The sequence below is a fragment of the Procambarus clarkii genome, chromosome 21 (assembly GCF_040958095.1).
Source record: "Procambarus clarkii isolate CNS0578487 chromosome 21, FALCON_Pclarkii_2.0, whole genome shotgun sequence".
NCBI classification, from domain to species: domain Eukaryota; kingdom Metazoa; phylum Arthropoda; class Malacostraca; order Decapoda; family Cambaridae; genus Procambarus; species Procambarus clarkii.
The window spans coordinates 3,422,825-3,447,824 of NC_091170.1; the positions used below are offsets into that span (position 1 = coordinate 3,422,825).

Genomic DNA, 25,000 nt, shown 5'->3' on the forward strand with positions numbered 1-25,000 from the left:
TATTGTGGATTTGGATACTAAACCTCGTTATTTTGAACAAATTAACAAGGTTTACTAAGTTGCTTGTGCGGGGGGGGGGGTTGTAACAAACTAGCTGTTGTAGATAAGATCCAGAAGGTTCTAGAAACAACGTGTAGGGACCGGACCCAGCAAGGTTGCATCCCCTGAGGATTGGCGGTGAAGATAACTGGTGCCTTTGTTCACAAGTTTCGTATAATGAATCATTCTATAGTATTCAGTAATTTAGTGAAATCAGTCTTCATTCAAATTGTATAATAATACTGGTTATAATATCGAGAGTATTCTAATTATTAGGATAATGAGTAAGTCACCATCAGTGACGTCACGAGCCGGGACTAGACCTCGGCGCGGAAAAATTTGGGTGACCTCAGCGGTCACAGGTCATCAGAGTTTCCATGTCCACTATTTTTCAAAGGTCAAATAGCCATTTTGTAATTGGGAATAGCTCTTCCCTAAGATGCTTGTGTAATTAACTTCAGTTTAAAGAATTCAATCAATCTGGATCATTCAGTGCAACAGAGGTTAGTTGTTAAACTTAAGCCTTGCTAGTAACTTAGACTAGGCGGAAGTATACAATGCTCTGGTCTGGGTAGGACCAGACGGGCAGGAAGACAGTGTGGACCAGTCATCAACTGGGAGAGATACCCATCTCCACCTCTCCCCAAGATCAGCATTCCACCAAGGTGGTCGCCATAAGAGGTATAGTTGCTATAGTTTGGTATAGGAAGTTAGTTCATCTCATGCCTTAAGTCAGGGAGTGTTAATGATAGGGAGTGCTTTTATTTAGATTTTGTTTTAGATTTTTAATAAATTAATTAGTTAGCAATTTGCATTTTTATTATTTCCATTTCATGTTTCCATTGTCTCGTGTCCTTGTCACGTGGTCCCCACGAGGCCGGGTTTTCGTTGGGCCGCAAAGCCTAACAAAGATTAAGAGTTCGGTTACCCCTTTGTTTGTTAATACTTCCCACACTTAACGTAGATTCTTCCCTCCTATTCCAAATAATTGGGGATCAAGCCGCAAAGTTATTGCTTAGCATGATCGGTCATTGCTCAGTGTTATTGGTCTGGTGGTGGCAGCGCAAGGCGATCCTAGGGTTTTGCTAGAAGTCGGTTTCCACGTCATAAGGTTGTAGAATCTTAAGTCGGTCAATCGTCTTAAGACCACGTGGCATGGGGTCGGCTCAAGTGAAAGTTTTGGGGTCCCTTGGTATAGAGGGTTAAGTTGGAATACAGTCACAGAAAGGGGAGAGAAAGAACGAACACCCCCCCCCCCCCATCCCAGTGTTACAGTGCTACATAGCCTTCCCGGTTTGGTGCCTTCTTTTGGTAATTACTTACTTACTTGACTAAACTATCATATCACTGCCGGTCCCAAGGGACTTAGGCAAGTTTCTTCCTGATACTTCGAAACATTTAATTGATTGATACTGTGGATGCGAGACCAAAGAGCCAAAGCATAACCCTCGCAAGCACAACTACGTGAGTTCAGCTAATTGGAGAGTACACACACACACACACACACACACGTGCAAACCCAAACTCTTTGTGATTGAAAACGTGGAAACAAAAGAAATGATTACAATGAATATCCATAGAATAAAGGGGCACGAAAATAACATTATGATTTCGGATGCAATTTTTTCAGGGGGATTACAAGTAATAGGAAAATAAAAACAAGACAAGGAGGAGGAGATGCATTCCTGGTAAAATGGGAGTAGAAGTTTGAAGAACAAGAGAATCAGAATGCAAATCTATATACAGCCTCATCACTGCTAAATTTCTAGCCATGGGGGACCTAATTCATGGAGATTGACTGAAATTTCCGAAGTCACCAATGTGGGGGAAGAAACATGGGGAGCAAAATTAGTGCTGTATGTCAATAACAGACACGGCAAAAGTTTGCCGTGTCTGTTATATACATACAGCACGCCTTTCTGCGAGTACCCTACCATGTCTATTATAGACACACAGCACCCCCTCCTGCTAGTACTCCGCCGTGTCTGTTATAGACTTACAGCACGCACTCCTGTCAGTACCCCGCCGTGTCACGTACGGTCAAGTCGGGAAAGCCTGTAATTAGTGTTCTCAAGTCGTAACGAGCGAAACCAGCTGTCAGGCCACCTACGAAGTCTTGCACGAATGAACATGATTGAATGGGAGAGGTAGCCTACCTGTAAGTACAAGATCTTGATTTCTTAAAGTGTGTTTTCTGTGTTGAACTGAGTGGTCAACCAGAGTTCTCAACTTCTCAACACCTGACACAGGTATAGGTGCAGACCATAACACCTGACGGTGTATGCTTGGTTATCTGTGAGATATCACAACATTACACTCGTCTGTGAATGTGAGCTTCACATACTCCACACATTTAGTTATTGTGTGACATAATTATTGTGCAAGATTATTGCCTGTCCCATTGACAGTGTCATTGTTGGTTTATTGTGCATGATCATTACCCAAGTATCCTGTTGGAACTCCTGTGACCCTTGCACACTGACAATTAGATTTGCCGTGTTATTGATTGGCTGTGTTAAGCTAGGTATTTCTCCACGAGTGGATCATAATCGATTAGTTAGACGTCAAGAGTGCGAAAATGCGAAAAATAGCCTTGCAGACGCCAATCTAAAGTAAATCAAGCACCCAATGCATTAGTGATTAAGTTTGTAAATAAACTACTGGTAAATACGATGCGGTGTTTCTGTTGAATCACTTCTGAATACTGCCATTATTCTGGGGCCTTCAGCTCCAGGTGTCTTCAACACCGAGTTGCCTATCATTCACTAAACTATAAATGTGATGAGGACCCTAAGAGTCCCTTAAAGTGTTAAAGTATTCAGGAGATTCCAACGACCAACGTGGATCAGGACCAGGTGAGGTTAGTCTGAGAAGAGACCCTTAAGGGCTCTAACTCGGCCTTGCTCACAGGCCCTGCATGGTTGCTCTCGTATTTTCTCTGCTGAATTCCGGCAGCTTTGTGAAGTGCCTGCCATATGCACATTGGTGACTTTGCATGCATTGCAGTCGGGATTTAATAGTAGAATACCCCACACCCCCTAACAACTCTCGTTTTCTGTAGTTACAGACGTAAGATTCGATTTTCACTAGAGACTTTTTTGTTAAAATAGTTGGGTGTATGCGCCATCCATACATCCATCAAACATTCAACAACAGAATTTCTGCCAAATTGAAATCAGCCCCCAAATTAAACATTTTTATTGAGAAATAAAATTTGTACCCTATAATAGAGACTGCCCGTGTGGCGCAATGGTCTGTTAGCGAGAGGGCTAAATACAATGAAAAGAGTAGTTATAAAAAATATAGACTTAATTTTAATGAATATGAAAAGCAATTCAGTATTTTATAATTATAAGTGTTTGATATAATAATTTGGTGGGCATAATTTTTTTTATTTTTGAAAAATAACACCAAACAATGTTAATCTTTGATATAAATGTAAAAAACATATTGGTTGTTAGACCTTTCTTAGAATTTAATAGCGGCTCATATCGAAGCCTGTAGCAATTTTTTGTTGGGTAAAGACAAAAAACCTATTAAACCCTGCACTTGAAATTCTATGTAATACTATAGAGTTTGTTCTTAGCAGTATAATACATTGGAATCTGTGCATATATTAATTCAATATTAAACCGAATAATTGTAACATAGGAAGGTATTTTCTATGTTACGTAGTGGAGACCAATAAATCTGTAAATAATGTGGTGATGTTGCTTTAATATGTAAAGTTTTCTTCCTGCCTTTTGAAGGAAGTTCAAAAAAGAGAATTTGAAGAAATAGTTAACTTTCATTGTAGTGAGTGCAAGAATTAAGCAAGAAGTGTCAAAATGCTGGAATTCTGTGTTCAAGGCGATATTGCTTCTCAAAGAATTATTAAACCGGGGCAAAGTATGAGTCTGAGAAGACAGAGGGGAAACAATTACTGCATTGTATTCCCCCAATATCTGTGCTAGTTGTTTCTTTGCCAGTGAAATGCATTCTTGAAGGACATCATGCATTTGTAACATTAGATCATAAAGATCTTCTTATACTTTAACATGTATTTCTCATTTTTTACCATCTTTTGAAGCGAGATGATTAATTCGTTAGGTCCACCACCTCACATTAGTCTAATCACCGAGGCTACATGTATGTCTGAAAAACTATCCCCAATTCTTTTTTCCATCCATTTTTATTATGTTTAATAGTTGGGTACTGTATAATTTGTGAGCCCTCTTAAGGGAACCCTAAATAGATGAGGGGAAGAAACAGCCTAAGCTATCCTAACCTTTAGAGATATAGTTCATTGCCTCGATAAAATTGAACTTGAATAAAAATTCACGAGAAGTTCTGGGCCTACATCAGTATCCCTTCCAATGCTGCACCATCTTAATCCCCGTCCTCGATGAATGGATGAAGAATTGATCTCGTAAAAAATATATATTTATTTTAAGTAATATTCAAAATATAAACAAATATACATTGTTATTATATTTATTATATAAAGTTTCTCTAACTTTATGAATAACATTCACTTATTTTAATGATTTTTATTATATATTACATAAATACGCTAGAGCATTTAATAAAGAAATATTTTTAATAACACTGTCAGATGGTTTTCATAATTGAAGTACTGTATATCTCTTAAAAAAAACGTAGGAAAGGCAGCTCTAGTCGCAATACACGTTATTCTATAAGTCCTGCATACATTCTAGGTATAGATTTATGCTCTAATTAATCTTTTGAGTATTACTCAAGAGTAATCTCTCCTATCTCATCCCTTATTTACCTGTCTTCCCCTTTTTGTCTCTTTCTCTCTGTACCCCCTCATTTATGCTGGACTCCTTCCCATTTCCTCCCACTCTATATTTCTGTAATGTATCTTACTAGAGCCATTTTAATTCATTTTTCTGCTAGATATATTCTGAGAGATTTGTCGTCTTTAAACTAATTTATACAAAAACTGCGTATTCTGCATAATAAGACTTTTTCAACCTCTCTTCTTCTTTGAGCATGTTCATTCATGCATTTTCAAACTACTGACAGTAGCACACATGACTGATTCCTGTATTTTCATCCCATCAACTCAATAGAGGTCACAATACATGTTACTGTGAACCAATAACATCTCACAATACATGTTATTGTGAGCCGCAATACATCTGCAATAGGGGTTTTTAAAACATGTTTAACAACAATGCTTTAACACATTGGGATTGCCAAAAAGTATAGTTGAAGGGAAAAATGTATGCTTACTTATTTCATGCCAGTCTTTATAAATGAAAATGTCACTTTCAGGAAGGAGTAAGGCAGAGTTAATAAATGGGGACAAGGGTCTTAGGTGAACGGAAAGGCACTTGTAGTTGCAACAATCACAATTTATTCATAAAACTTAATACTAGCAATACAAGGCAATAATAATTTAACGTTCCGTTAAAGTCCGCAGTGGCGCTGTCAATACTAGACAGCCTGGAATAAACGCACTTCCGATACAGACCACTCGCGGTTTCAATATTAACTATACTAAAACATTGGGCGACCACTTCAGACGCAAATAGCAGCTCGTCACGACTGCGGCAAACAATAATGACAACAATAATAAAACAACAACAGGCAGACCTGTTACAGAGACAGTCATCCGTGAAACACTCACTTATCACTTAATTAATTTCGTTAAGGCTCGTCTCTCAGGACGGAAGTCAAACAATCAATTACATTATAACACAATGACAGACAGATGACAATTGATCTAATAAATTTCAATAAACATGATACAGCATTACTTAGTAAGAAGCATTACGTAGTAAATCCAATTACGTTAACCTGTCTCCAGGACAGCCGAATCAAAACAAGGTAAACTACGTTAATTACACTCTGTCAACACAGACAGTCAATCAACCAAATCAACTCAATTAAGTCAAACAACATCTTCCGGGTAATTGGCAATCCCTGAGTAACAGATTCAGATTCAGATTCAGATGTTTATTCAGGTAAGGTATATACATACAAGTGATGTTACATTAATGGATTGATATAAAGATAGAGCTAGTACATACAATGCCTAAAGCCACTATTACGCAATGCGTTTCGGGCAAACCGCACAAGGTCCTGTCAAACTCGATAGTCCAACTTAACTCACGGAGAATTTACGTTAACACTAGTCGATCACTGAGACCGCTTGACAATCACTGATATGTCAACTCGATTGTTAATCACCTCGCATTAATAATGATGGTAATTAGTTTAATTAATTTAATGACACTGACTTCACATAATGAACACAAATCAAAACAACGCCGGGTCATGTAGACCAACACAAGATACAGTAACTCAGTACAGTGCTTAACCCTAGCACTGACAATGAAACACACTGAAAACAAATGTAATAAATGCAATGATAACAATTTCAATAAAGTAACACTCTTACTTTTGTTATTGCTTGTCTTCTGTAAGTAAAGAAAAGAAAGACAACATGGAATGGTTAAACACAGAGTAATGGTATAATTAAAACCACACTAAACACATAAACACAATTAATAAAACACAGAATTACTAAATGAGTAAACAGTGTAAGATAACAAACACACTAAAGTCCAGTTACAGCTATCACACAGATTAGCTGTAATAGTCCTTTACCTATCGTGCTTCCTCGGGAAAGTGAACTCCTTCCCGTGGTGGGATTATGAACAACATAATACGGATCAGCTGACTTAATTCAGCACAAGGAATTTGGCACTTCAGACGAATGATACAATATTTAATTTGAGCACTCACTTTGATTTTACCGGTATCCAATTATACCACAATTATACCACAATCACACTCACTATGATTCCCGCTGTTGATTGAAGATCAATGAGGTGGGCGGAGTGGCAGCCAAAGGCGGCGGAGGGTGGGGGTGATGCGAGCCACGAGACCGTAAGGTCGAGTTTCGCTTGACTTCCAAACACAGGTAGAGGCAGGAGCGCGTTTAGACGCACACCTGAGATTATTTAATTAGCGCGCTTTGTTGAAGGCATACTGAAGAACACGCTAATGAAGTGGCGATGGGCACCACGTGATAAGTACACGGGGTGGACGGCAGAATGGACTAAATAAACAAAGTACACACAATCCCTACTATTTTGTGATAATCACTTCAGACATTTTAACCCAAACACATGGAATGGTAAACCAGATTATCTGTACACACTGAACTTAGCGATATGGTGACGGATCGCTCTTAATTTGGCAGATGATCATGGATACTTATCGGGCCACAGTCCTGTTGCAGTTTGCAGTTGCAGCTGTAGTGTCACGTTTGTCGGCCTATACTCTAACTCGTATATTCGAATATATATGGTATCTATCAGGGCCCAGCGATTACCGAATTCTGCGACGATAATGCTTAGACGGGATACGATACACTTAAACCTGCTGAAAACGGTGGTAGACGGAAAAACTACCTTGCTCTGGCCGGAACAGAATCGTCACATCTACACAGCTCAACCAGGTACTTCAGAATGGCGTCCCCTGGCGGGAACATTGGTGGCGGTGTCCCCTTGTCTTCAAGACGGCCAATCAGGTGCTATCATGGGCCAGACTGAACGTGCCGGCACCAATGAAAAGGACGCTGCCGGTGATGTGACGTCACCGGCCAGGGAAAACTGTCATACTTGGACACAGTGCCTGGTCTCTCTCCTTCCTCCTGTATCTGGGAGACTGGGACCAAAATTCATGCTAATTCTGTAGATTCTTATCCAGAAATGCAGCAACAACTATCGCTAGTTTTCTGGACAGCTGAGGGTGCCTGCTTTTGCTGACCGAAGCAAACGGTCAAATTCAGACGTAATTTATGAGAGGACAGGTTGGATTTGGATGCATTTAGGTTTTCGTTGGGATGAATTAGCTTAAATTTGATATGATATAGTAAATTTGCTTAAAATTTAGTTACATTTGGTGTCTGTTAGGATAAATTTTAGTTGAATTTTGCTTAGATTAAATTTCAATAAGGGACTGTATATGTGGGTGCATAGAAGCAATTATTTGTATTTGTGAATATATATATATATATATATATATATATATATATATATATATATATATATATATATATATATATATATATATATATATATATATATATATATATATATATATATATAGAGAGAGAGAGAGAGAGAGAGAGAGAGAGAGAGAGCGAGAGCGAGAGCGAGAGAGAGCGAGAGCGAGAGAGAGAGAGAGAGAGAGAGAGAGAGCGAGAGCGAGAGCGAGAGAGAGAGAGAGAGAGAGAGAGAGAGAGAGAGAGAGAGCGAGAGAGAGAGAGAGAGAGCGAGAGCGAGAGCGAGAGAGAGAGAGCGAGAGCGAGAGCGAGAGAGAGAGAGCGAGAGCGAGAGCGAGAGAGAGAGAGAGAGAGAGAGAGAGAGAGAGAGAGAGCGAGAGAGAGAGAGAGAGAGAGAGCGAGAGCGAGAGCGAGAGAGAGAGAGAGAGAGAGAGAGAGAGAGAGAGAGAGAGAGAGAGAGCGAGAGAGAGAGAGAGAGAGAGAGAGAGAGAGAGAGAGAGAGAGAGAGAGAGAGAGAGAGAGAGAGAGAGAGAGAGGGAGAGAGAGAGAGAGAGAGAGAGAGAGAGAGAGAGAGAGAGAGAGAGAGAGGGAGGGAGAGAGAAAGAGAGAGAGAGAGGGAGAGAGAGAGAGAGAGAGAGAGAGAGAGGGAGAGAGAGAGAGAGAGAGAGAGAGAGAGAGAGAGAGAGAGAGAGAGAGAGAGAGAGAGAGAGAGAGAGAGAGAGAGAGAGAGAGAGAGAGAGCGAGAGAGAGAGAGGGAGAGAGAGAGAGAGAGAGAGCGAGAGAGAGAGAGAGAGCGAGAGCGAGCAATATATATATATATATATATATATATATATATATATATATATATATATATATATATATATATATATATATATATATATATATATATATTTATTTATTGTACCTAGTAGCCAGAACATCATACTCGGCCTACTATGCAAGGCCCGATTTGTCAAATAAGCCAAGTTTTCAAGAATTTTTATGTTTTTCTCATTTTTTTCTTATGAAATGATAAATCTGTCCATTTCATTATGTATGAGTTAATTTGATTAAATTTGAGTTAAAACTAACGTGGATATATGACCGAACCTAACCAACCCTACTTAACCTAACCTAAACTAACATAACTAAATAAATAATTTATGTTCATGATATAATATAAGAATAATATATAAAATTAAACAATTGGAAACAATTTATTGAGAATAAAGAAAATTACTCAGCCTATTAGGCAAATCGGGCCTTGCATAGTAGGCCGAGAAGTGCATTCTGGCTACTAGGTACGACATATATATATATATATATATATATATATATATATATATATATATATATATATATATATATATATATATATATATATATATATATATATATATATTTATATATTTATATTTATATATATATATATATATATATATATATATATATATATATATATATATATATATATTATATATATATATATATATATAACTGAAAACTCACACCCCAGAAGTGACTCGAACCCATACTCCCAGCCCAGCAAACACAAATCATCTACACAACGTTCGCCTATCTCTTGCCATAGGTGTGGGAATGATTTGCATTGAGAATGGTGCAGGAAAGCCTTTGAGAAACTTTTACTCAAAAAATCCAAACACAAAGGTTTAATTATAAATTGTTTTTCTACAATTATTTTCTTCCAAATGTAAAACAAATAGTTTTTACATGTTTAAATATAAAATTTATGGTGTTTTTTTGTAAAATTCATTAATAAATTGTGAATGATATATATTGGCTGAGTGAAACCTTTATAATCCATTTAGTTATAATTTGAACAGAAAAAAGTATTTTTCCAAATTTTCTAAAAATTGCTCTTTTTAACACAATTTGACTCCTTATACATTCCACTAAACACTATATCATGTTTAAATATATAATTTATGTATTATTCTCTAAAATAATTTATATAAATTATATAAGTTGTTGGAAAGTGGTGTTAAGGATTCTGAAAACATTTTGTTGTGTTAATATGTTCTTATTAACTATGTCTCAAGTTCACAGTTTATCAAACAAGAATATTAACATTCGTCAACTCTTAAAATCTTATATGTTATCTTGCTGGTGCAAAAAAGGGTGAATCTTTAGGAACAGCTATAGTATCTATATATCACAAATGGTGTTTTCCCTAACTCAAACAATGTAGGGTTTATTATTCTACACATATTTCTAATGACTCTTAGATGTTTACATTCTCTGAAGTATAATTGTGAAGGCTGTGTCCATCACTCTCAACACAGATTCTTAAACTCGTCTCTGCAGGTTCAACTATATAATTAGTTTCCATTTTGAATTTCCATGGACATTTGTATCCAAAATGAAACCAATGTGGTTTCCTTCAGCGCCTTCAGCCAGCACATTTGCTCATTCATTTCCACAGATTCCAACAAGGTAGGGGATTTACAGAAATTTGTATATTCATATTGTTATATATTAAAAATATGAATGCAGTTCAATATGATAAGACAAATACATGAGTTTATGATAAATTCGTTTTCTGTGATATACCATTGATATGCTCTTTTTTTCTTTAAACGGCAGACTAAACTAAAGTGCTCACATCAACAGATTTGATGTATAAATGGTCAACGCTCAACAGAGTTAGTATAAATGTATTAGTATAAATCTTACTTGTCTCATTGTTAATTCACATTCAATGTCAACTTGTGGTTTTGATGTGGCACGTTTGGCCAAGACACCCCATCCCATTATGCACCCCATACCCATCTTGTGGGCGGTTGTGGAAAGGGTTACAGAGGCACATAATGGGCTCAGGGACTGAACCCCACAATTCATTTAGCTAAGCAAGTTACAATCTTGATGAGCTAGTTACAAAATTCAATATAAGTCATCACATCAACAATGGGTTCGAGATCGACCTCAAGTACAGGTTCTAAATTAAGCAACTGACATATGTGGAGAGCTAGTATCAAAATTTATATGTTTGTCCTGCACACCGTCCCCCATCCAGTGGGCAGCGGTGGATAGGTTACAATCACTTAGTTGTTATCTACAGTTAGCAAACTGGGGATATTTGGCTAAAATTTCTGGTAGCAGATCATTTTGAATGAAATATTGACACATCGCTGGAACATTGGTTATAGAATTGTCTCTAAATTCATGTATCTTTTCGCACTCCATCACATAGTGACGGAGGGTGTGCGAATAATTTTGTTGACACAGTTTACATTTGGTCAGGTCTACATCAGCAGATAATGAGAATTCCCAGAGATACTTGTAACCGAGTCTAAGCCGAGCAGTAGTAACATCTAGAAGTCTGCTGATTTTATTGGATGATCCATACATGTGTGGCTCCTCTTGTATGATATGTATGATAGATGGAATTACTAGTTCCAGTTTCTAGGCAGGCGATGAGTACTCACAATAACCTTAATTAAGCGTCAAAACAAAAATGTGTATACTCTTTTTACTCTCCTGACCTTAGTTCTCGAGCTATGTATTTCATTTTGGTACCAACGTGTTCGCAATAACATTCTCTAGAAGAAAATCAGCAAAAACGGTCACCAAAAGTTATATGAATACCAGCACCCAATAAATACCTACGTAGATGACTCGCCGTGAGTGCCCAAGAGCAACAAAATGTTTTTACTCTTGGGATTGTTATCACTTCCACACTTGTCCTACAGCGTTAATTTTGGTATCAATGTACTCGCAATGAAATTCCCAACACGGTGATATGAATATAAACGTAGAATAATGGTCGCTGCCCACCCGCAAGAGTGTGGGAAGTGGCGGAACTGTTACCCAGTATTGGTGACAAGACGACACATGGGCGATACAGTGCTTTGAAAGTTTATAATTATATCACTGTCCTGACATTATTATTGTATGTACGTCATTCATTTTTGTGCCAATGTTTTCGCAATAGAATGTTCTATGAGCCCGTAGGTAAAAAAGAGCAACAAAGCGTAAGATAGAATAGCACCATATATAAAACAACGCTGGTACATATCAGTGAGCGTCAAACACACACGAAATGTGTGTGTTTGATGGTGGTCAAACGATGTTTGATGTGTTTGATCAGGTGATGTCCTGATCCGCATAATTAAAGTATGAATTATGTTGAGAAAAAATAAGAAAAAAGGGAAAAAACAGGGGTGGGAGAAACATGACAGAAAAAGAGTAAAAATACAATTTACAATAAAAAAACAAAACAGCATTGTTTAAAATAAAAGATATGGATTGACATTTTGGGGGTTAGGTTGGTAGGTTACATTGAGTTAATTAGGTAGTACTTAGTGTTTATCTGTTATAGATAGGAGCTGCCTGGTATGGGCCAATAGGCCTTCTGCAGTTACCTTTGTTTTTATGTTTTTGCCCTGTAACCTAAATGGTTAGAGAGGCACATATATGGGCTTAGGGACTGAACCCCACACTACATTTAGCTAAGCTGGTTACAATCTTGATGATATAGTTACAAAATTCTGTATAAGTCGTCACATTATCAATGGGTTCGAGATCAACCACAATTTCCTGAATAGATATAACAAAGGGGATATTAATAGGGTATTAAAATTGTCAACACAAGATAGAACACGAAACAATGGGTATAAATTGGATAAGTTTAGATTTAGGAAAGACTTGGGTAAATACAGGGTCAGTAACAGGGTTGTTGATTTGTGGAATTTTTCTTAACTTATCAATTTATCTTTATTTATCTGTTACGGCCCTCTCGGGATGCAACGGGGTTCTTACTCTGATGTAGTTAGAGGAAGATATATATCCGGCCCCAAGCCAGTAGAGGCTATCAAGGGATGCGATCCGTGACGCAAGTAACTTAAAGGGAGTAGGGAAAGAAAGGTAAGAACTTAATATAGTATAATTTTCACCATCACCATTTAAATATATAGAAATAAAACGTACACAAGGGGGAGGGGTATTAACACTTTACAAAGGGGATCAACACTGTAGTCTTCTGCTGGAGACTATGGATCCTTGAAGCTAGGTGCTGAGTCCGCGGTGCTTTCTTCGTGGCCTCAAGACGTGTCCTCTGTGAACGCCGAGCCTACCCTGGCCACAGGTCAGCCACGACACAGGTCCACTGGGGGCACCGTCGTGGAGGCCGTCAACCACACGTCCAGCAGGTCTGCTGGCAGGTACTGAGCCACCAAGGCTGGTACGGCCACTCCACGAACGATATAAGGGGTACGCCCTAGACAGGAGTCTCGTGTGATATCACCAATCACCCTCCTGTCCTCAATACCCCAGTGGATTATCGTCTCCAACCGTCGGTCCCGGGTAAATCCTTCCACTGCCACTCCACTGGCAGGCTTAACACACCACCGTGTTCTTCCGGGGGGACGACGTCACAACAGCTGCAGCAAACTTCACTGTATGGAGACTGGCTGCCTCGGGTAGACTGACTACACCTTCAACACAGTGGTCCCAGGTCGGCTCTGTAAGCAGACACGTCATTAATAACCGGGACACTAATACACCACACTCACAGGCTCAGATACAAACGCCCGACATATCCACTCCATAGATGGCGCTGTCGTCGGAGCACCACCTCACCAGAGGTCAGGAGCGGCGGTGTTGAGCGCTGAACCAGACTGGAAACTGGTCCTCGAGGCCAGTGCACGCTGTCCTCACTAGGTGTCGTCGTTCGTTTGGCGGGGGTTTCGGGAGCTGACCCACAGATGGCGTGTTTGTCACTGCTCCAGGCACGGACGCTGGATCCGGGTTCGTAACACCTCCCCACCAAAAAGAATTTGGTTTGGGGTTCTATAAAAAACACAAACCAAATTAGTACGACGACACAACTCCAAATGGACTTATTTATACTATGAACTGGAGTGATGAGGCTGTCTTGTCCACAGAACTTTTCTACTGAGAAACCCTGGCCCAAGGGGAGGTTGAAAATGGAAGGCAATGATCTGCCTGACGTAATCTTCCACGTCTCCACTGCGATGTCAAGCAGGGGCGTCATCTCACACCTCTCGAGTACGGATTGGTTTCGACACGATCTGGGGTGACTCGACACTTTCCTATGTCGTGGCACCGATGATGGCTGACCACAGACGGTATTTCTAGTACCGATCCGGTGGTCCTTCAGGGAGACAGGAACCTGGAATACAGGGGTCAGATAATTCAGAGTGATCGCGACAGTGGGTAAGTCAATACTTACGGCATACCCTACTAGGTCCACTCCTAGTCTCAACGGGGCTGTTTGTATGTCGCAGATGGCATTCACTCTGCCACCGTCAGGTCGACCAACGTTCCGCATAACGCTGTGTTGAGGCTCAGCTGTCACGCGGGGGGTGCCAACCTGTCGGAAACAGTCACTCATTTTATCACCTGTCGTACCTCCTGTATCTACTATCAGCTTCCAGGTCCCTTCTTCAACTACAACACTTGCAGTGCAAATCTCTAATCCCAGGGACCTCTTCTCGATGTTCACGGGAGCCATCATCCGTCGGGTCGTACACTGATCCTTACTGAGAACACAGAGAGCACATAGGAGAACAAAACAAAATACTGCTAAGAAACATTTGGTAAGTCGAGGGATAAGTTTCCTGAGCTTGTCATGTCCATAGCCGGCACCATCCATTAGCCTGGCTTGGACCAAAGAGGGCACTAGACCTTTAGAACATGCCTCACATACCTCTGACGTCTGGGGAATCTCTGGCTGGTCCACTACACGCTGTAACTTGCCATACCGCAAGCACACCTCAGCCTTCGCTCCAGACTCGTTGGTATCCGTGGGTGTCTGCACACGAGGCCTCTCTTCTAGCTCAGGTACTTCTGCCTTCTTAACCTCATGTTCCTTGTCGAGAGAATCAGGAGACACTGCTAGATAACTGTCGATCTGCGGGGGAGAGGACAAATTAGACATGTTCAAATCCGGGTCTGTCTTTACCTGGACATTACCATTGCCTGTTACCTCAGACCGTGCTGTTCCGGTAGACTCGTCCGCAACCTTGGGATGATTGGTGCTCCAATCGGTCACCAAGTCGTTGGCTAGTACCACGTCAATCCCAGCCACAGGGAGGGTATCGACTACTGCCAACGCACATGTGCCGCTGAAATAAGGCGAGTCGAGATGTACTGGCACTAAGGGGGCGATGTACTGCGTCCTTGGAAACCCAACCAGGATAACCTCTGGTCTCCCATCCACACTTACTCCCTCGGGTAACGCGCTCTTCACGATCAGGGACTGGGCTGCTCCACTATCTCTGAGCACTACAACTGATCTACCAGTATGATCACTCGTTACATACCCGGTTGAAGTGTGAGGGGCCAACAAACTTGGTTCTTCCTGCTTCGTCGTAGACTGGTTTCCTGCTGGTGGTGTAACACAGCTCATCATCATCACCTCCCTACGTGCGCTGCCACCTCTTCTGCCTCGGCACCTAGCAGCTATATGCCCTTTCTGCCCACAAGTCCAGCACACCATATTCCTCCTCGGGCTAAGGTGTTTCGGACTACTAGGACTTGTTCTTCGGGGGCTACTTGGGGGCGTCTTCTTAGCACTTTGTGGGACGGGTCTTTCTTCTTCATCATGAGGTCTGTCGAACCGGCGCTGGTAATTCCTTGGGACGTACTTAGCAGACGGCCTATGAGTCAGGATGTACTCTTCAGCCATGGTGGCTGCTGCACTCAAGGTCTCTACCTGCTGTTCCTCTAAGTACGTCTTCAGGTCTACAGACAAACAATCCTTGAAGTCCTCGAGCAGAATCAGCTGTTCGAGGTCTTCCCTGGTCTCCACCTTCCGAGAGGCACACCATTCTTGAAAAAGTCGCTCCTTGATGGTGGCGAATTCGGTGAAAGTGTGCTCTGAGGTCTTCTTCAGGTTTCTGAACTTTTGCCTATATGCCTCAGGTACCAATTGGTACGCCATGAGCACCACTTTCTTCACCATATCGTAATCGCCGGAGTCGTCAAGGGATAACGTAGAGTAGGCAATTTGGGCCTTCCCAGTCAAAACTGACTGTATCATGATGGCCCAATTCTCCCTTGGCCACTCCAAAGAGGCAGCGACTTTCTCGAAGGCTGCAAAGAACTTCGAGACTTCCCTCTCATTGAATTTGGGGACCATTTTGATATTTCTTACCGGATCGAAACCGCTTACTCCAGTTTGTCTCTGTCCAGCGCCTAATCGTAAAACTTCTAGTTCATGTTGTCTTTGTCTTTCCTCCCTTTCTCGCTCTCGTTCTTCTCTCTCTCGTCTCTCTTCTCTTTCTCGTTCTTCTCTCTCTCTTTCTCGTTCTTCTCTCTCTCTTTCTCGTTCTTCTCTCTCTCGTCTCTCTTCTCTTTCTCGTTCTTCTCTCTCTCTTTCTCGTTCTTCTCTTCTTTCTTCTCTTTCTAATTCTAAACGCCTCATCGCCAATTCTTTTTCTTTCATCTCCATTTCTTTATCTTTTAATTCTCGTTCTACTTCTAACTTCTTCCACTCTATCTCGCGATTGATCTCTAGGGCACGCATTTTGACTGTTAGGAAGCTGATATTAAGCTCACCTGCATCACTGTCAATGTCACTGCCCTTATCTTCCTTTTCTGTGGAAGCTATTTCCTCACCTTCCCTTGTACTAGGAGTCTCGCCTTCCTGCTTCTCTTCTGCCTTCAGGTGCCGGTGAACCTTGGACAAGATCTCCACACGGGAATCACTGGCACGGATCTTGATCTCCAGGTAGGCGCTCACTAGTACAAGTTCCGGTTTGCTCAGAAACTTTAATCTGGCAAGACAGTCCACTCTGTTCAGAAAAGCCTGAACATCGTCCAGATCATCGATGGTAGCTTTTTCTGCCATTGTCACAGATGGAACACTTAGCACTTATCACACCGTTTACACGTTAGCACTTAACACACCGAGCACTGATCTACGCCAATATTGCACCAAACACTGCACTTGCCAATATTGCACGTAATCACTCCGGGCACCGCACTACCCAATATTACACTGAGTCCAAGCGAACACTTCGCTCTACAATATTGCACTAAATCACTGAGCACCGCACTAGTCAATATTGCACTTAATCGCTTAATCACAGCGAGCACCGCACTGCACAATATCGCACTTAGTCACTGAGCACCGCACAGGACGTATAACGTCACAATCGTCACACACAGGGGGAATTATATACAGGGATTACGCCACTTCACCACCCCTGTCAAACATACTTAACAAGGGGACGGATCCCGCTGGGGATGCCAATTATGTTACGGCCCTCTCGGGATGCAACGGGGTTCTTACTCTGATGTAGTTAGAGGAAGATATATATCCGGCCCCAAGCCAGTAGAGGCTATCAAGGGATGCGATCCGTGACGCAAGTAACTTAAAGGGAGTAGGGAAAGAAAGGTAAGAACTTAATATAGTATAATTTTCACCATCACCATTTAAATATATAGAAATAAAACGTACACAAGGGGGAGGGGTATTAACACTTTACAAAGGGGATCAACACTGTAGTCTTCTGCTGGAGACTATGGATCCTTGAAGCTAGGTGCTGAGTCCGCGGTGCTTTCTTCGTGGCCTCAAGACGTGTCCTCTGTGAACGCCGAGCCTACCCTGGCCACAGGTCAGCCACGACACAGGTCCACTGGGGGCACCGTCGTGGAGGCCGTCAACCACACGTCCAGCAGGTCTGCTGGCAGGTACTGAGCCACCAAGGCTGGTACGGCCACTCCACGAACGATATAAGGGGTACGCCCTAGACAGGAGTCTCGTGTGATATCACCAATCACCCTCCTGTCCTCAATACCCCAGTGGATTATCGTCTCCAACCGTCGGTCCCGGGTAAATCCTTCCACTGCCACTCCACTGGCAGGCTTAACACACCACCGTGTTCTTCCGGGGGGACGACGTCACAACAGCTGCAGCAAACTTCACTGTATGGAGACTGGCTGCCTCGGGTAGACTGACTACACCTTCAACACAGTGGTCCCAGGTCGGCTCTGTAAGCAGACACGTCATTAATAACCGGGACACTAATACACCACACTCACAGGCTCAGATACAAACGCCCGACATATCCACTCCATAGATGGCGCTGTCGTCGGAGCACCACCTCACCAGAGGTCAGGAGCGGCGGTGTTGAGCGCTGAACCAGACTGGAAACTGGTCCTCGAGGCCAGTGCACGCTGTCCTCACTAGGTGTCGTCGTTCGTTTGGCGGGGGTTTCGGGAGCTGACCCACAGATGGCGTGTTTGTCACTGCTCCAGGCACGGACGCTGGATCCGGGTTCGTAACATTATCTTAAACTGGTTGGGAGAGGTACAGTTTTTAACATAATTGGGAAGGTCATTCCACATTCGAGGTCTCTTGATTTGTAAAGCATTTCTAGTTTGACTAAGTCGTACTCTTGGAATATCAAATAGGTATTTGTTTCTGGTGTGATGCTCATGGGATCTGTTACAACCTTCTAGGAAGCTTTTAAGGTCAGGATTGACATTACAGTGCAGCGTTTTATATATATAAAATACACATGAGAGTATGTGCAGGGACTTAATATCTAACATATTCAGAGATTTGAGTAAGGGGTCCATATATACTGCCCGGTTGCCTGAAATGCTATAGGCCTACTATAGTGGCTTTAGGTATTGTATGCACTAGCTCTATCTATAAATCCAACATTATGTTTGTAAATCAACTATGTATGTACTTTCCTGAATAAAATTGACTTTACTGTACACTTATATTCTCTGTGGATTTGTTACCCCTATCGTTTGGGAGAAAAAAAATGACTAATACGTTCGGCGAATGACTTTGACTTCATCTTCACTTTGACTTCGTTCATGTCATCGTATTTTCCGTAATATATAAAGGTTATGACAATGCAATTATATTATTGTGTGCAAATAAGTTTGAAATTTCATGTACCCTAAAAATATTAAAATAAAGAATAAGAATAATTAAATAATTGTTGTAGTAAATTGTCACACGTTCATCATACGCAAACGAACACACAGTTTGGAGCGTCAGTACAAGACCGCCGCCATTTTAAAACACGGCTTCGAATGTAAGTAATGTTTTTCTCGTACTAACACTGTGTTATACAATAGATTTGGTCTTGAATTCACAAATTTAGTTGTTACATCTGACAGAGTATGTTAGACGGTGTAATGCTGGTCCATGTTAACATATTTGTGGGCTTGGTTGGTTTAAATGTGGAGGCGAGGCCTGGCAGTGCTGGTGTATGTGGAGGCGAGGCGAGGCCTGGCAGTGCTGGTGTATGTGGAGGCGAGGCCTGGCTGTGCTAGTGTGTATGTGGAGGCGAGGCCTGGCTGTGCTAGTGTGTATGTGGAGGCGAGGCCTGGCAGTGCTGGTGTATGTGGAGGCGAGGCCTGGCTGTGCTAGTGTGTATGTGGAGGCGAGGCCTGGCTGTGCTAGTGTGTATGTGGAGGCGAGGCATGTACAACACTCCCCAATAGGAAGAAAACCCACTGGGTTCTAGGCTAGGTTAGGCTTATCTGTAATAATTGAATTAAGCCTAGCAAAGCCTAGAACCTAGTTCAGTAATTTAAAAAATGTTGTAACTTGAAAAATGCCATTCAATACATTACACAATTTAAATATTTTCAGGCAATCAACACAACCCTCATGTTGGCTAACCCTCTCTCATGTTGGTCAATAATTTAATTATTTTTTTATGGAGTAATCTTTGCTGTTGAAATGTAGTCTTTTTGAGACTACATTTCAAATGTAGTGTGTGTGGAGGCGTGTATGTTAGGTATTACCTAATATACACGGTGTAATATATCTATCTGTGTGAAATAGATTAAATCCATTTATTTGATATTCAGCTAATAGTTCTGTATTTTCTACATTCATCCATGTTTTGGTAAGTGCAATAATATGTATTGTTTCATTGCAGATTAGAGATTCAAGATAGTTCTAGATTTCCGAAGTACTGAAACGCGCGCCATACAGGCTTGGTGGATCTAGGTGCAAGGTAAAATTATTTACATTTACTTGTTTTGTATTTATGTTTTGTATTTATATGCATATATGCATTTATATGCATTATTCTATAGAATAATAGATCTCGTAATAATTTTGCAAAAATAGTGGCATTTACTATTTTTAAAAGATTATTAAAAAATTTACTGATATGGTGCATTCGGAAGGGCGAAGAGGGAGAACGGCCTGTTGACATAGCTCGGGTGCAGGGGGGGGGGGGTTGTGTAAAAGCCTGGTTTGTGCCTCGGAGAGGCTATGGGATCCAGTAAGTTCAGTAGAACTTCGGTTTCAACCCTTTTACCCTGTTGTAGCTCAGTCGATTAAGGCAGTGTCTGGGATGCTCCCGAACGCAGGTTCGAATCCTCGTCACGGCCCTTGTGGATTTGTTCATTTGATGCATCACGTTATTGTGATCTGTGTGTGTAATTCTTCACTTGCTACAGCAACAGGAATGTGTGTGTATGTATTTGTGTTGTTGAATATGACCGAAAGTGTAAGATTAATGATTCTAACACAAATCGTCTGAATATTTGTTTTTCTTCACTGTCGAGAGTAGTTAAAAAAATTTACTCGAGTTTATTTTCACACTTTATTTATGGTCCTTAAGTCCCTCTCCTTAATGCTGCTGCTGTTTCTCGCATCTTTGCATCGCTTGTATGTTTGGGGGTTTGGCCTCTTGCTATATATTGATTCCATTTGTGTGTGTTTGGATCTCAGGCCCTCTCGCAATTTCTGTTGAACAAACCCCTTTTCCTAGTTCTGCATCTCTCCTTTGGTACAAATTTTGTTGTGCTTTTATCATATATTTCACAAAACTTGACATACATTTCATTTACTTCATGTCCTATCAGCAAGTGTTTGTCAAATTCTTTAAGGAAAGTTTATCATCCTGATTGCAGATCTCTAGCGATATTATGTCAACTTCTTGTGGATTCGCAATCATTATTTAATTTACCTTTAGGTGTTCTTTCACCAGCACAGCAACACTGTACCTCTCCCAACCAGTTTAAGATAAAAACTAAGTACTAACTAATTAACTCAATGTAACCTACCTTACCCCCAAAATGACAACCCATGTCTTCTATTTTAAACAATGCTGTTTTGTTGACCAAATTGTATTTTTGTTTTTTTCTGCAATGTTTCCCCCCCCCCCCACCACTCTACCACCACATTGAGTTTAGTAGCTCTGTGCACGTCAGGTGCTGTTTAATATACAGACCTACTCCTCCATTTGACCTAGTTTCTCTATCACATCTATATCACTTTGTGCTTTAGCCCTGGTGGAGCTTGGTCCACCAGGCTGTTGTTTGGAGTGGCCCGCAGATCCACATACAGTCTGCATATGATATACAGTCTGTTGATCAATTAAACTACAGTAGTTAGTTTTTATCATCCGAATGCACCAATATGTGTTCATTCTTCCCAGATGAAGGAACTAGGTAATATTCATCATCTGAATGCACCATCTGATGCTTTAACACACTCATGATACACGAGAGGTTTAAAAAACTTTTAAAACTTTTAAAACTTTTTGACCTATGTATTTAAAAGCAATTCTAAAGTTAAAAAGTGTAGCATAGGCCCCTCGCAGAATGTTCTTAATATGATCCTCAGGTTATAGTTTTCTATCTAAAACCACCCCTAGATCTCTTTCTTGATCAGAATTCTTTATAGATCTCAGTGGCTCGATCATAGAAACTGCTCTAAATCCTTGTTGGCCTGGATTGTGGAGGTCATTGGTCTCTATAAAACTAGTAATCTGACTCCTGATCACTCTCAAATAATTTTATTATGTGGGATGTTAGTGCAACTGGTCTATAATTCTTTGCCAATGCTTGTGTTGTGTTGTGTTGTTTTGGTAGTGATGTGCAATGTGTTGTTTTGGTAGTGATTCGTCCAGTTCTGGTAGTAGTGCGGTTGTTGTGTAGTGTAGTACTTGTGTGCTTGTTAATGACTTGTATTCCAGTCTTGTGGGTATCTCCTTTCCCCTACGGGCCAACTGCTTTGTTCTTACCTAGCATTTTGCTTTGTTTGGGTATGAATGTTTGTGTGCCGTATATTTTGCAAAATTTGCCATATATCTCATTATTTACTCCTCTGCCTAGCAACAAGTCTGTCTAATTATACTCATTAACTGTTTTTCAAAGTTCCCCATAGTGTCCTTTATTGAAATCGAGTTCATGAACCGTTTCAATGTTCTTATTTTCTTCTAGATTATATCTTAAAGTATATTTAAATGTTATTGTTATTATTGTTATTAAATGTTATTGTGACATTGCATTGCAATTGAGCTATGTTGTTTACCATACCGTTCATTTCGTGAGTATAAGTATAGATGCCACACTTGTGACAGGTAAAACCATGCCTTTTTTGAAAAACAGCACCGTCTGTTGCACGTAAGAGCAACCCACACTATATTATGTTGCGATATTATTTCAATATTTCCGATTGTATTGATAATTTGAATTTTCATAGATTTCAATTTATTTTCATTTCGATTTAATAATTTTGTGTGACATTGCATTGAAATTGAGCTGTGTTGTTTACCATACTGTTCATTTCATGAGTATAGTTTATTTTTTTATTTTTTTCATTTCATTTTTTTAGCTGTTCTTATTTTTCAGTGATGGGAATATCAGATCATTTGATGTTCCCAATTTCTGATGGAAGCATCAGACCATTATAGAATGCATCGGATGAGGTAGTTTGGAATGGTGGGGAGGACGAGAGGGGGGTATGGTGGGGAAGACGAGGGGACAGAGGAGAGGGTAATGGTGGGGAGGACGAGGGGACTGGGGAGTTGGGGATGGTGGGGACAGGGGAATGCTGGGGAGGACAAAGGGACAGGTGAATGGGAGATGGTGGGGGAGGAAGAAGGACAGGGGAGGGGAAAATGGTAAGGAGGACGATGGGACAGGGAAGTGGGAATAGTGGGGATGATGTGGGGACAGGGAAGTGGGAAGGACGAGAGGACTGTGGAATGGGGAATAGCAAAGTGAATTATAATTATATATATTAATTAATTCTTATAAATTTCCAGAAGCCTGTATCAACACCCACACTAATGCAACTGAAAGAGATGTTGAGACAAGTATTGCTGATATGTTGAAGAACGCCCCAAACAAACTCGGTGGAAACAGATACAAGGTAAAGTTTGCCAATTTGCTGTAGTCTAATTCAATTTCTTTTTAGTAATCTTCGAGAACATTTATGCTATGAATAAGATAAAATAATGTAACTGATTTTGATTTATTTACTATTTATTATTTATTTACCGTTATTAGTATAATAGATCTCGTAATAATTTTGCAAAAATAATGGCATTTACTATTTTAAAAAGCTCGGGTGCAGGGGGGGGGGGTTATGTAAAAGCCTGGTTTGTGCCTCGGAGAGGCTATGGGATCCAGTAAGATCGTCCTTCCTTTCCTCCCTAGAATCTGGATGTAGCAGGTGCTCAATTGTCAAAAGTGAAAAATTGGTTTTGTCTTCCGAATGCACCATTTCTGTAAATTTGCTAATAATCTTTTAAAAATAGTAAATGCCATTATTTTTGCAAAATTATTACGAGATCTATTATACTAATAACGGTTTGATAAAATACAGTAGACTGCCTACTGGTTTTACCTGTAATAAGGTTTGATACAGATGATTATGATTATGGTTTTGGCCTCCACCACCCTCTCACCTAACTTGTTCCAACCATGTCTACCACGGTTTTGTCTTCCGAATGCACCATTTCTGTAAATTTGCTAATAATCTTTTAAAAATAGTAAATGCCATTATTTTTGCAAAATTATTACGAGATCTATTATACTAATAACGGTTTGATAAAATACAGTAGACTGCCTACTGGTTTTACCTGTAATAAGGTTTGATACAGATGATTATGATTATGGTTTTGGCCTCCACCACCCTCTCACCTAACTTGTTCCAACCATGTCTACCACGGTTTTGTCTTCCGAATGCACCATTTCTGTAAATTTGCTAATAATCTTTTAAAAATAGTAAATGCCATTATTTTTGCAAAATTATTACGAGATCTATTATACTAATAACGGTTTGATAAAATACAGTAGACTGCCTACTGGTTTTACCTGTAATAAGGTTTGATACAGATGATTATGATTATGGTTTTGGCCTCCACCACCCTCTCACCTAACTTGTTCCAACCATGTCTACCACGGTTTTGTCTTCCGAATGCACCATTTCTGTAAATTTGCTAATAATCTTTTAAAAATAGTAAATGCCATTATTTTTGCAAAATTATTACGAGATCTATTATACTAATAACGGTTTGATAAAATACAGTAGACTGCCTACTGGTTTTACCTGTAATAAGGTTTGATACAGATGATTATGATTATGGTTTTGGCCTCCACCACCCTCTCACCTAACTTGTTCCAACCATGTCTACCACGGTTTTGTCTTCCGAATGCACCATTTCTGTAAATTTGCTAATAATCTTTTAAAAATAGTAAATGCCATTATTTTTGCAAAATTATTACGAGATCTATTATACTAATAACGGTTTGATAAAATACAGTAGACTGCCTCCCAGCAAACATTTTCACGATTTTAAAACGTTCTAAAAACGACATTTCATTGTTTTCAGCACGTTTATAATTACGTTTTAAAAATGTTTTTTGAGAATTTTTTTATACGACCTTAGAACGTAAATAAATAACATTTAAAAAAACCTTTTTATAATCTTTTAATTACCTACATTAAAACATTTAGGGTAAATCAGGGTATAATAATTTTTTAAATTATATCTGAAATAGAAAGGGAGAGAAAGAAAGAAGACATATCTGAGAAAGAAATGGACATCCTATATATGTACATGTAAATTACAAATAAATAGGGTACAAAAAGAGAATTAAAATATTATATTTATTTAAGATTGAGTAATACAACAAAATATATGTAATAGCTCGAAATATATAGACTATATCTATAATCCTCTAAATAAAATC

General features: G+C 40.1%; 1 protein-coding gene and 1 pseudogene across 1 annotated transcript in view; both read right to left on the bottom strand.

Moving 5' to 3' along the window:
* LOC138366990 (cytochrome c oxidase subunit 3-like) overlaps positions 1 to 3,040 on the bottom strand; it is a 55,767-nt pseudogene extending 52,727 nt beyond the window's left edge.
* A 21,863-nt stretch (positions 3,041 to 24,903) lies between these two features.
* LOC138366925 (uncharacterized) overlaps positions 24,904 to 25,000 on the bottom strand; it is a 7,600-nt gene continuing 7,503 nt past the window's right edge. Inside the window, exon 5 of the mRNA XM_069328190.1 lies at positions 24,904 to 25,000. This exon is cut by the window's right edge and continues 1,731 nt beyond it. The gene's annotated coding sequence lies outside the window, so the exon portion shown is untranslated.